This window comes from Dendrobates tinctorius, unplaced genomic scaffold (genome assembly GCF_039654945.1).
Source record: "Dendrobates tinctorius isolate UK_male_01 unplaced genomic scaffold, ASM3965494v1 ptg000083l, whole genome shotgun sequence".
NCBI lineage: Eukaryota > Metazoa > Chordata > Amphibia > Anura > Dendrobatidae > Dendrobates > Dendrobates tinctorius.
The window spans coordinates 22,480,981-22,494,267 of NW_027361751.1; the positions used below are offsets into that span (position 1 = coordinate 22,480,981).

Sequence of the window (13,287 nt, forward strand, 5' to 3'; positions counted from 1 at the left end):
TGCCGGCATAGGCTATATATGAGGGCTGAGAGCCGGTGTCCCCCTCGCCATCCCCGGGAGATGCGGACTGCGGCTCCCACCTTTCTGCCTCTGCAAAGCCACAACTGGACGCCACCGCTCCACCTCTCCCGGGCGTGCGGGGAACCCGCTCCAACCCGCGGCTCCGGCAGCCAATGAGCACGGCACCTGGGGGCGGTGCGAGCAACAAGTCTCCGAGGGAAGCGGAGCAGCACCTGAGCGGCAGGTGAGGGAAGGGAGAGCCGGGCGGGAGGTGGCACTGCTACAGGTGAGGGAAGGGAGAGCCGGGCAGGAGGTGGCACTGCTACAGGTGAGGGAAGGGAGAGCCGGGCAGGGGGATGGCACTGCTACAGGTGAGGGAAGGGAGAGCCGGGCGGGAGGTGGCACTGCTACAGGTGAGGGAAGGGAGAGCCGGGCGGGAGGTGGCACTGCTACAGGTGAGGGAAGGGAGAGCCGGGCAGGAGGTGGCACCGCTACAGGTGAGGGAAGGGAGAGCCGGGCGGGAGATGGCACTGCTACAGGTGAGGGAAGGGAGAGCCAGGCAGGAGATGGCACTGCTACAGGTGAGGGAAGGGAGAGCCGGGCAGGGGGATGGCACTGCTACAGGTGAGGGAAGGGAGAGCCGGGCGGGAGGTGGCACTGCTACAGGTGAGGGAAGGGAGAGCCGGGCGGGAGGTGGCACTGCTACAGGTGAGGGAAGGGAGAGCCGGGCGGGAGGTGGCACTGCTACAGGTGAGGGAAGGGAGAGCCGGGCAGGGGGATGGCACTGCTACAGGTGAGGGAAGGGAGAGCCGGGCGGGAGGTGGCACTGCTACAGGTGAGGGAAGGGAGAGCCGGGCGGGAGGTGGCACTGCTACAGGTGAGGGAAGGGAGAGCCGGGCAGGGGGATGGCACTGCTACAGGTGAGGGAAGGGAGAGCCGGGCGGGAGGTGGCACTGCTACAGGTGAGGGAAGGGAGAGCCGGGCGGGAGGTGGCACTGCTACAGGTGAGGGAAGGGAGAGCCGGGCGGGAGGTGGCACTGCTACAGGTGAGGGAAGGGAGAGCCGGGCAGGGGGATGGCACTGCTACAGGTGAGGGAAGGGAGAGCCGGGCAGGAGGTGGCACTGCTACAGGTGAGGGAAGGGAGAGCCGGGCAGGAGGTGGCACTGCTACAGGTGAGGGAAGGGAGAGCCGGGCAGGAGGTGGCACTGCTACAGGTGAGGGAAGGGAGAGCCGGGCAGGGGGTGGCACTGCTACAGGTGAGAGAAGGGAGAGCCGGGCGGGAGGTGGCACTGCTACAGGTGAGGGAAGGGAGAGCCGGGCGGGAGGTGGCACTGCTACAGGTGAGGGAAGGGAGAGCCGGGCAGGAGGTGGCACTGCTACAGGTGAGGGAAGGGAGAGCCGGGCAGGGGGATGGCACTGCTACAGGTGAGGGAAGGGAGAGCCGTGCAGGAGGTGGCACTGCTACAGGTGAGGGAAGGGAGAGCCGGGCAGGAGGTGGCACTGCTACAGGTGAGGGAAGGGAGAGCCGGGCAGGGGGTGGCACTGCTACAGGTGAGGGAAGGGAGAGCCGGGCGGGAGGTGGCACTGCTACAGGTGAGGGAAGGGAGAGCCGGGCGGGAGGTGGCACTGCTACAGGTGAGGGAAGGGAGAGCCGGGCGGGAGGTGGCACTGCTACAGGTGAGGGAAGGGAGAGCCGGGCGGGAGGTGGCACTGCTACAGGTGAGGGAAGGGAGAGCCGGGCGGGAGGTGGCACTGCTACAGGTGAGGGAAGGGAGAGCCGGGCGGGAGGTGGCACTGCTACAGGTGAGGGAAGGGAGAGCCGGGCGGGAGGTGGCACTGCTACAGGTGAGGGAAGGGAGAGCCGGGCGGGAGGTGGCACTGCTACAGGTGAGGGAAGGGAGAGCCGGGCGGGAGGTGGCACTGCTACAGGTGAGGGAAGGGAGAGCCGGGCGGGAGGTGGCACTGCTACAGGTGAGGGAAGGGAGAGCCGGGCGGGAGGTGGCACTGCTACAGGTGAGGGAAGGGAGAGCCGGGCAGGGGGATGGCACTGCTACAGGTGAGGGAAGGGAGAGCCGGGCAGGAGGTGGCACTGCTACAGGTGAGGGAAGGGAGAGCCGGGCAGGAGGTGGCACTGCTACAGGTGAGGGAAGGGAGAGCCGGGCAGGAGGTGGCACTGCTACAGGTGAGGGAAGGGAGAGCCGGGCAGGGGGTGGCACTGCTACAGGTGAGGGAAGGGAGAGCCGGGCAGGAGGTGGCACTGCTACAGGTGAGGGAAGGAAGAGCCGGGCAGGGGGATGGCACTGCTACAGGTGAGGGAAGGGAGAGCCGGGCAGGGGGATGGCACTTCTACAGGTGAGGGAAGGGAGAGCCGGGCGGGAGGATGGCACTGCTACAGGTGAGGGAAGGGAGAGCCGGGCAGGAGGTGGCACTGCTACAGGTGAGGGAAGGGAGAGCCGGGCAGGAGGTGGCACTGCTACAGGTGAGGGAAGGGAGAGCCGGGCAGGGGGTGGCACTGCTACAGGTGAGGGAAGGGAGAGCCGGGCAGGAGGTGGCACTGCTACAGGTGAGGGAAGGGAGAGACGGGAAACAGGATGGCACTGCTACAGGTGAGGGAAGGGAGACGCGGGCAGGGGGATGGCACTGCTACAGGTGAGGGAAGGGAGAGCCGGGCAGGGGGATGACACTACTACAGGTGAGGGAAGGGAGAGCCGGGCAGGAGGATGGCACTGCTACAGGTGAGGGAAGGGAGACGCGGGCAGGAGGATGGCACTGCTACAGGTGAGGGAAGGGAGAGCCGTGCAGGGGGATGTCACTACTACAGGTGAGGGAAGGGAGAGACGGGCAGGAGGATGGCACTGCTACAGGTGAGGGAAGGGAGAGCCGGTCAGGGGGATGGCACTGCTACAGGTGAGGGAAGGGAGAGCCGGGCAGGGGGATGACACTACTACAGGTGAGGGAAGGGAGAGCCGGGAAACAGGATGGTACTGCTACAGGTGAGGGAAGGGAGAGACGGGCAGGAGGTGGCACTGCTACAGGTGAGGGAAGGGAGAGCCGGGAAACAGGATGGCACTGCTACAGGTGAGGGAAGGGAGAGACGGGCAGGAGGTGGCACTGCTACAGATGAGGGAAGGGAGAGCCGGGCGGGAGGATGGCACTGCTACAGGTGAGGGAAGGGAGAGCCGGGCGGGAGGATGGCACTCAGGGCTGCCACTAGGAATTTCGGGGCCCCATACTGGCAAAATTTTCGGGGCCCCCTTGAGACTCCGCCCAGGCTCCACCCAGCCCCGCCTCCACCCCTCAAACTGTTCACCGTCCCTCCACTCTCTCTTGGAAAAACTCCACTTCTCACCTATCACGCATTAACAGTTCCCATCACCAAATCACACATATAGTCTGCAGCTTTTGCTTTGGACAAGAGATTTTTTTTAAGACGCCACCATAACACGGTAGACACTTTTGGCCAGGCCCTACTCTACTGTAACGTATTAAATATTTATTAAAATATGCAATACATTTTAGGTATATTTTTATTTATTTTTCAATTTTTAAAATGACCAATAATATCACATGCAAGGAACAAATACCGCCACACCATGACCAGACTACATATTACTACCATAGTGACCAAATAATATCACATACAAGGAACAAATACCACCGCACCATGCCCAGACCACATATTACCACCAAAGTGACCAAATAATTGTACACCCAAGGGAAAAATACCACCGCACCGTGCCCAGACCACATATTACCACCACATGGTGACTGAATACTACAATACTGATAATTAATAAAAAAATATAATACTATCACCATAAGTGGCATTATACACAGGAGATCTGTATTTAGTATGCAGTGTCTGTGTACAGGTAATATAGTGATCAATGACATTATACACAGGAGCTCTGTATATAATGCACAGGTAACACCGTGATCACTGGTGACATTATACACAGGACCCCTGTATATATAGTATACAATGTATAGTGTCAATGTACAGGTAAAACACTAACTCACCAGTGACGTCTCTAGGTGAAGCCCTTCATCCTTGCTTTTCATTCATCCAGCACAGATCGCCATCACGTCTTCCAGCCAAGTCTCGTCTCTGCAGGAAATAACACGGTTATCTAGAGCTCCGCTTGCAGAACACATTACTTATTTTTTCACAACTTCTTCATTACATCACATGAAGAAAAAAAGGCAACATAGTGTCGCTCTACACAGTAACAGGACCGCCCCCCCAATTAAAACAGTATCCTCAAAAAATTAAATACATCACTGCAGTAATACTATCCCTTAATTAGCCCCTATGGTAATAATATCACCCATCCTGACCCCAGTGTGTCTCATTCCTGGCTTCAGCAATATGTTCTCCCATCCTGCTCTCATGAGTATCCATTCTGCCCCATCTGATCTCCATCGTATCCATTCTGCCCCATGATCCTGTGCGATCTGTCTCCAGTCATGCCCCGTGTCCAGCACTCTGCCCCCGTGTCCAGCACTCTGCCCCCGTGTCCAGCACTCTGCCCCCGTGTCCAGCACTCTGCCCCCGTGTCCAGCACTCTGCCCCCGTGTCCAGCACTCTGCCCCCGTGTCCAGCACTCTGCCCCCGTGTCCAGCACTCTGCCCCCGTGTCCAGCACTCTGCCCCCGTGTCCAGCACTCTGCCCCCGTGTCCAGCACTCTGCCCCCGTGTCCAGCACTCTGCCCCCGTGTCCAGCACTCTGCCCCCGTGTCCCCTGGATCGCCGCTTCAAAAAAAAAAAAAAAAGTTCTCCTTACCTGGCCGGCAGTGGCCCCGGTCCAGCCGCGGGCAAGGCTCCCTCCACGCTGCAGCGTGCTCTAGCCGGCGACTGATACCGACGTCAGACGCCGGCGAGGTGCGCGCTGTGGTGACGTTAGCTGGCAGCCTCCAATTGGCTGGCAGCTGTTAACTATTGACGTGCGGGCCGCCGGGCCCGCATGTCAATAGCGTTTAGCTGTCGCCCGCAGCGCCGCTAGCCAGGGCCCAGTTTACCTGCCGGTAGGGGCCCGGTGAGCAGAGAGGAGACCGGTCCCGATGCGGGCCCCCTCTGCCCGCCGGGCCCCATACGATAGTCATGGCAGTAATGCCCTGATGGCGGCCCTGTGCCCAATCCGGGCCTGATCAAGATCTTTGGAGCTGGACTTGTAACCTTGAGATTGTTGATATCTTTCAACAATTTTGGTTCTCAAGTCCTCACAGTTCTCTTCTTTCTGTTCTCCATGCTTAGTGTGGCACAGAGACACACAATGCAAAGACTGTGTCAACTTCCGACCTTTTTATCTGGTTTCAGGTGTTTCATATTGTCTCCACATGTTACTTGCCACAGGTGATTTTGAACAACCATCACAAGTTTGAAAACAGTCGATTAGCCACAATTTTTAGAAAAAGTACAAACAATTTTGTCCTGGCCATTTTGGGGGTTTTGTGTGAAATTATTTCCAAATTGCCTTTTTTTCCTCTGTTTTTTCAAGAAGTTCCAATACACACAAAGGAAATTAACTTATCTACAACAAAATGTGTAATTGCAATAATTTTCTGGGAGGAATACTTCATTTTCTGGAACATTTTCAAGGGTGCCAACACTATCAGCCCTGACTGTACCATCATTCTGTAGAAATTGTTTATTCACTTAAAATTTACCTAGCCTACTGCTTGCATTTTACTAGTCAGTTAAAGGGATTGTCCGATATTCACAGCATCGAGGATAAATATTTGATTTCTGGTTGTCACACCTCTAGGACCGGTGAAGTGTGCGGTAAAGTGTTCGAATGGATCAATGGTCATTCATGTGCCGTGTTGTCCCATCCAAAATCCACGGAACTAGTGAGTGTGTAAAGAATTGTAGTCATAATAATGTGTATTATTAACATCCAATCTCGTTCTATACATGTTACAGGAAGATTGGTGCAACTATGAGACAGATATCATTACAAAACTTACAGCATTGAATACACAAGAGTCGATGCTTGCAGTAAATATGACTGGGGGCTCAATGTCAGTTTTCAGCAGCAAGTGAGGTATGATCCATGATAGAAAGAAAACAGAAATTGATCTTGTTAAAAGTGTCATTGAAAAAAACACTGGTTGATTCGACCAGTTCTGGCTTTAGTGCATGGAGAGGACAGTACAGAGATGGAAATATTACAGACGTAAGCCAGGACTAAGTGAAAGGGTTGCAATTACAGGAATTCCTGGAAATAAAGCAAAACTGATATTAAAATGTAAATTGTTATAGAGTGCCAAACGAGGATCTCTGGAAAATTACATGTGGTTCCAATGATATCTAAGCATCAAATCATTAAAAGGCTTATGCATTGTCCACTACCCCCATTATCTGAATCTGAGTGTGAACTTGTGCTAATTGTGCAGTAACACGTTGTCATCTCTGCTCAGTCCTGTCTTCCAGGACAGGGTTAAAATTGCTCCAACTCCATATCTGGCTGCATGGCTTGATCATAGATGCTGGATCCAGATACCCAAGAGAATCCCACCAACCCAAGATTGTGAAAGAAACACACAAAACACTTTTATTGGATGTTAAATTGAGTGAATTTTATTCCAAATCTCATTATTATTATTTCATTCAGTGTCTGAAATTTAGAATCAGCCAATTACTATGAAAAAGACACTGAAAATGGCAGAACCCCCGACTCACGAAGAATCATCCTTCAGCACTCAGGAGAGGAAAAACCCCCTGTGGAGGAAACCTCTAGGGAACCATGGCTGCAGGACTGCCCTTCCCTTGGGCTTAGAAGGTTTATGCCAATATGCAACAGCAAATTGTACCAGAATTTGTACATTGCGTCATATTTGTTATGGAGAAGCCTAATGCGACCTCTCCAGGCCGTACACATAAAGGTGAAGGCGGCGAGCACCGGACGTGAGGGAGATCTGGCTGCAACATCTGTCACCCCATTGATCTGGCTGGCTAGGCGGTATGGCTGATCTGGCTGGCTAGGCGCTATGGCTGGCTAGGCGGTGTCCCCTTCCTCCCATTGTGGAGTGATGAAGCTCCAAGTCTCCAGACACATCAAGCACGGCTCCTCATACGGCTGAATGACTGGTGGTTCTGGAATCTTCTCCTGTATCATAGAGGTATGTGTTTGTGACATCAGCACAGTTGCCATAGTTACCACAGATGTTTAATACTGTTGTTTCATTGGCTATAAAGTCCCGCCTAGTGGTCAAAAGAATTAACCCTTGAATGACTGGCATTCTGCCTTTCTCTTGAAGCCTGTAAAATAAACTTGTCACTAGGCAGGACCATTATCATTCTTAAATTTTGAAGTTGCCCTAACCAAAGTCTGATTAGTGATCGCATCTACAGATTTGATGTATAAAACGCACAATAATTCCCTTAGTACAGAGCAGTCCCATAGCGAATGAATGATACAGAGGTCATTGAGGTTAGATATAGGACGCTATAAGGGGGCACACACTGTATATAGGATGTTGTGTGCGTGCACATACTGTACATAGGAGGTTACATGAGGAGTCACATTGTATATAGGAGGCTATGTGCGAGTCATGCTGTATATAGGAGGATATATGAGGGTTCACATGCTATATGGGGGCTCATACTGTATACAGGAGGCTATGTGTAGGTTGATCCTGTATGTAGAAGGCTATATGGGGGCTCATACTGTGTATAGCATGCTATACGGGGGCTCACAATCTATACAGGTGGCTTCATAAGTGCTCACACTGCATATAGGGGCTCGTACATATAGGAGGCTATGTGGAGGCTCACGCTGTATAAAGGAGGCTATGTGCGGACTCACTTTGTACAAAGGAGGCTATAAATGGGCTCACATGGTCCACCTGTCTCCACACATGTCTTCCTTTACACGCTGCTATAGTGCTGAATGGGTTTCCATATTGGTTAAAGTATAGGACTTTTAACTTTAAAGGAATCGCTGAGTGCTGCCTTTCTACTTTCTGCAAGATTGCATGGGCTCATACTGCATATAGAAGTATATGTGTGGCTCACATGGTCTATAGGAGGCTACAAAGTGGCTCACACTGTATATAGGAGGCCATATGGGGGATCATACCGTATTTAGGAAGCTATATTGGGGTTTACACTGGATACTGGAGGCTTTGTGCGGGCTCATACTAAATATGAGGCTATTTGCAGGTTCATACTGTATATAGGAGGCTATATATCTGTCTCACACTGTAAATATGAGGCAACATGGGGGCTCACATTGTATATAGAAGACTATATGGGGGCTCATACTGTATACAGGAGGGTATATGCAGACTCATACTGTATATAGGACGCTATGTGCGGGCTCATACTGTTTATAGGGAGCTATGTGCAGGCTCATACTGTATATAAATCCAAAAAAAGAGTTTAAATTTATGGTCCATGTCGACTTCCAAAAAGGAGACAATATACCCAAAAAGAGGGAAGTGCCAGACCAAATAATAAAATATAGATAGTTTATTGGTAAATATATTACTTTAGTTACAAAGAAACAAAAGTAGAGAACAATGCAGAGTGAATATCAAGCAACAATATATATAGTAAAGTAAACCAGGTATATCAAGTAGCAAATTGTTAAGAGCCAGAAATAAACAAACACCCAATAATTCAACAAAAAGTAGTACCCAAGTGGGTATGGTGTAAATATGGGTGAAGAAACTGAGCTACACAAATAAAAGCCTTAACCAGAGGTAAAGTTTACACAAATGTGCAGACAAAAAGTGCCATGTGCCAAAGTGCATATATAAGCAATATAGATATCAACAAGGGCTAAGGAAAGTGCTATATGCCAAAGTGCTTTGCTATGATAGCAAGAGGTTACATATCATTGCGTGATGACAAGATGCTGCTAGAATATACATAATACCTGGTGCTGTGGTTGCAAGGAAAGAGGACTACTTTTTGTTGAATTATTGAGTGTATGTTTATTTCTGACTCTTAACAATTTACTACTTGATATACCTGGTTTACTTTACTATATATATTGTTGCTTGGTATTCACTCTGCCTTGTTCTCTACTTTTCTGTTTCTTTGTAACTATTTTAATATATTTACCAATAAACTATCTATATTATTTGATCTGGCACTTCCCTCTCTCTTTGTGGGTATATCATACTGTATATAGGAGGCCATACCATATTTAGGGAGCTACGCAGCCGTCAAGGTAAAACGGCTGTGGACAGCTTCGAGAAGGCTCCCAGGCCCCAGCGCCGACGTGTGCGCCACAGCACACAGTATTTTAGTGCACGATGGGGCCCGATCAGCAGAAGCACAAGAACGGCGCCCTGGATCTGCGGGCCCCTCTGTGTACTGCTGCTCACCAGGCCCCATACAGGAGTAAGGGCAGTAATGCCCTGATGGCACTGCTACAGGTGAGGGAAGGGAGAGCCAGGCAGGAGGATGGCACTGCTACAGGTGACTGAACGAAGAGCCGGTCTAGGGAAGGGGGATGGCACTGCTGCAGGTGAAGGAAGGAAGAGCCGGGCAGGGGGATGGCACTGCTACAGATACTGGAAGGGAGAGCCAGGCAGGAGGATGGAACTGCTACAGGTGAGAGAAGGGAGAGCCGGACATGTGGATGGCACTGCTACAGGTGAGGAAAGGAAGAGCCAGGCAGGAGGATGGCACTGCTACAGGTGAGGGAAGGAAGAGCCGGGCAGGGAGATGGCACTGCTACAGGTGAGGGAAGGGAGAGCCGGGCGGGAGGATGGCACTGCTACAGGTAAGGGAAGGGAGAGCCAGGCAGGAGGATGGCACTGCTACAGGTGAGGGAAGGGAGAGCCGGGCAGGACGATGGCACTGCAACAGGTGAGGGAAGGGAGAGCCGGGCAGGGGGATGGCACTGCTACAGGTGAGGGAAGGGAGAGCCGGGCAGGAGGATGGCACTGCTACAGGTGAGGGAAGGGAGAGCCGGGCAGGAGGATGGCACTGCTACAGGTGAGGGAAGGGAGAGCCGGGCAGGGGGATGGCACTGCTACAGGTGAGGGAAGGGAGAGCCAGGCAGGGGCATGGCACTGCTACAGGTGAGGGAAGGGAGAGCCGGGCAGGGGCATGGCACTGCTACAGGTGAGGGAAGGGAGAGCCGGGCAGGGGGATGGCACTGCTACAGGTGAGAGAAGGGAGAGTCGGGCAGGAGGTGGCACTGCTACAGGTGAGGGAAGGGAGAGTCGGACAGGAGGTGGCACTGCTACAGGTGAGGGAAGGGAGAGCCGGGCAGGAGGATGGCACTGCTACAGGTGAGGGAAGGGAGAGCCGGGCAGGAGGATGGCACTACTACAGGTGAGGGAAGGGAGAGCCGGGCAGGAGGATGGCACTACTACAGGTGAGGGAAGGGAGAGCCGGGCAGGAGGATGGCACTGCTACAAGTGAGGGAAGGGAGAGCCGGGAAACAGGATGGCACTGCTACAGGTGAGGGAAGGGAAAGCCGAGCAGGGGGATGGCACTGCTACAGGTGAGGGAAGGGAGAGCCGGGAAACAGGATGGCACTGCTACAGGTAAGGGAAGGGAAAGCCGAGCAGGGGGATAGCACTGCTACTGATGAGGGAAGGGAGAGCCGGGCTGAGGGATGGCACTGCTATAGGTGAGGGTCAGAGAGAGGGTACTGCTGCAGGTGAGGGGCACAGAGCCGGGTAGGGGGATGGCACTGCTGCAGGTGAGGGAAGTTAAAGCTGGGCAAGAGGATGACAGTGCTACAGTTGAGGGAAGGTAAAGCCGGGCAGGAGGATGGCACTGCTACAGGTGAGGGAAGGGAGAGCCGGGCAGGAGGATGGCACTGCTACAGGTGACTGAACGGAGAGCCGGTCTAGGGAAGGGGGATGGCACTGCTGCAGGTGAGGAAAGGAAGAGCCGGGCAGGGGGATGGCACTGCTACAGGTGAGGGAAGGGAGAGCCGAGCAGGGAGGTGGCACCGCTACAGGTGAGGGAAGGGAGAGCCAGGCAGGGAGGTGGCACTGCTACAGGTGAGGGAAGGGAGAGCCGGGCAGGAGGTGGCACTGCTACAGGTGAGGGAAGGGAGAGCCGGGCTGGAGGTGGCACTGCTACAGGTGAGGGAAGGGAGAGCCGGGCAGGAGGATGGCACTGCTACAGGTGAGGGAAGGGAGAGCCGGGAAACAGGATGGCACTGCTACAGGTAAGGGAAAGCCGAGCAGGGGGATAGCACTGCTACAGGTGAGGGAAGGGAGAGCCAGGCAGGAGGACGGCACTGCTACAGGTGACTGAAGGGAGTGCCGGGCTGGGGGATGGCACTGCTACAGGTGAGGGTCAGAGAGATGGTACTGCTGTAGTTGAGGGGCACAGAGCCGGGCTGGGGGATTGCACTGCTGCAGGTGAGGGAAGGTAAAGCTGTGCAAGAGGATGACAGTGCTACAGTTGAGGGAAGGTAAAGCCGGGCAGGAGGATGGCATGGCAATGGGATGTGGGAGGTGGCACCGCTACAGGTGAGGGAAGGGAAAGCCAAGCAGGTTGGTGGTACTGCTAGAGGTGAGGTAAGGGAGAGTCGGGCAGGAGGTGGCACTGCTAAAGGTGTGGGAAGGGAGAGCCGGTTAGGAGGTGCACTGCTACAGGTGAGGCAAGGAAGAGCCGGGCAGGAGTATGGCACTGCTACAGGTGAGGGAAGGGAGAGCCAGGCAGGAGGATGGCACTGCTACAGGTGACTGAACGGAGAGCCGGTCTAGGGAATGACACTGCTCCAGGTGAGGGTCAGAGCGATGGTACTGCTGCAGGTGGTGGTAAAATTGAAAAAGCAGTTTTATTCTTCGCGTTAGTATGATTACAGCAATACCTCATTTATATCATTTTTTATGTTTCGTCACTTTTATGCTATAAAAACTATTTTATATAAAAAAATAATTATTTTTGCATCACTTTATTCTGAGAGCTATAACTTTTTTATTTTTCCAGTGATGGAGCTTTACGGGGGGCTTGGTTTTTGCGGGACAAGATGATGTTTTCAGCGGTACCATGTTTATATCCATCTCTTTGATCGCATGTTATTCCACTTTTTGTTTGATGGTATGATAAAGCATTGCATTTTGCCTTTTTTTTTTTTTTTTTTTTTTTTTTTATAGTGCTCACTAAAGGACAGTTTTATAGGTCGGGTTATTACGGACGCAGCAATACCAAAAATGTGTACTTTTATTGTTTTAGATTTTTTTTCATTCAAATATTTATTTAGTGATAAAATAAATATTATTTTTTTTTTTTAATATTTTTTTTTACAATTCTTTTAAAAAATGTTTTAACTTCAATCAGACTTTTACACTTTGTCCCACTATGGGACAAACATTTTTTGCAGGCTGATCGCTTCTATAGCATGCAGATGAAGCAGCATCTGCATGCTGTAGAAGCTGTCAGTGCTGCACTTTCTGCCCATTGACCTGAGAGACATCCTGACATGCAGTGCGCATGACAGGAAGTTTCTTAGCTCTGGTAACCCGGATGTCGTCATGACGACATCGGGGTTACCATGGCAGCGATCGGGACCCGCGTCGTGCCGCGAGGTCTCCAATCCAAAGGCAGAGGGGCTGTCACCGCAGAGCCACTTCACCGCTCTCTACTTAAGGGTGCATCTGTTACTTCAGGCCTTGCATACGGCGTTTCGCCCCCAGGATCCGGGGGATGCAGCTGAGGCTCTCCTCATGTCCGGAGTTGGATTCGTCGCCAGGAAGAACTAAGGCGCACCGCTACAGGACTTGGACTGTGTGGCAACTGCAGCCGGAATCATCACCACACCACTTCACGCCACCTGCGTCATCTTCCAGGACTCGTGCAATCTTTCCCTGTCGGGAGAGTGCCAAACTGATAAATCTGCCCTTTTGTTCGTAAGCGTACTTTTTTTTTTTTTTTTTTTTTTTTTTTTGCCGAAGTGTGCATTGCTTGTTGCCGTCATACTGTGATTTGTGCTGGTTTTGTTAACCCCCGTGCCCCTGTAAGTGACATTATCTGTTACTTTCATTTTTACTGCTACATAAATCTATTGTTAACCCTTGCTCTGCCTCCTGCTCTTCACTGCATCCCGCGTACCTGCTGTCACCCTTCAAGAAGACCATGCATACCAGGATGGGAATGAGGGTCTTTGCATATCAGGATAGGGATAATGGGGCCATGCATACCATTATAGGGATGAGGAACCATGCATACCAGGATAGGGATGAGGGGCCATGTGTATCAAGATGGGGATGAGGGGACCATTTTTACCAGGATAGGGGATAGTAAGTACAGAACTGACCACATTTTTTGCTTCAGTCTTATTTTTCCTAATTTCCTCCTCTAAC

General features: G+C 52.5%; 1 long non-coding RNA gene across 2 annotated transcripts; it reads left to right on the forward strand.

The window, feature by feature from the left end:
- Positions 1-109: 109 nt before the first annotated feature.
- On the forward strand, positions 110-13,001 carry LOC141097158 (uncharacterized). 2 transcript variants are annotated; one of them, XR_012233862.1, is made up of 3 exons: positions 110-244; positions 5,766-7,122; positions 11,915-13,001. It is a non-coding gene; the product is annotated as an uncharacterized lncRNA (long non-coding RNA). The 2 variants fall into 2 exon arrangements; XR_012233863.1 differs by lacking the exon at positions 110-244 and adding an exon at positions 498-539.
- Positions 13,002-13,287: the final 286 nt, after the last annotated feature.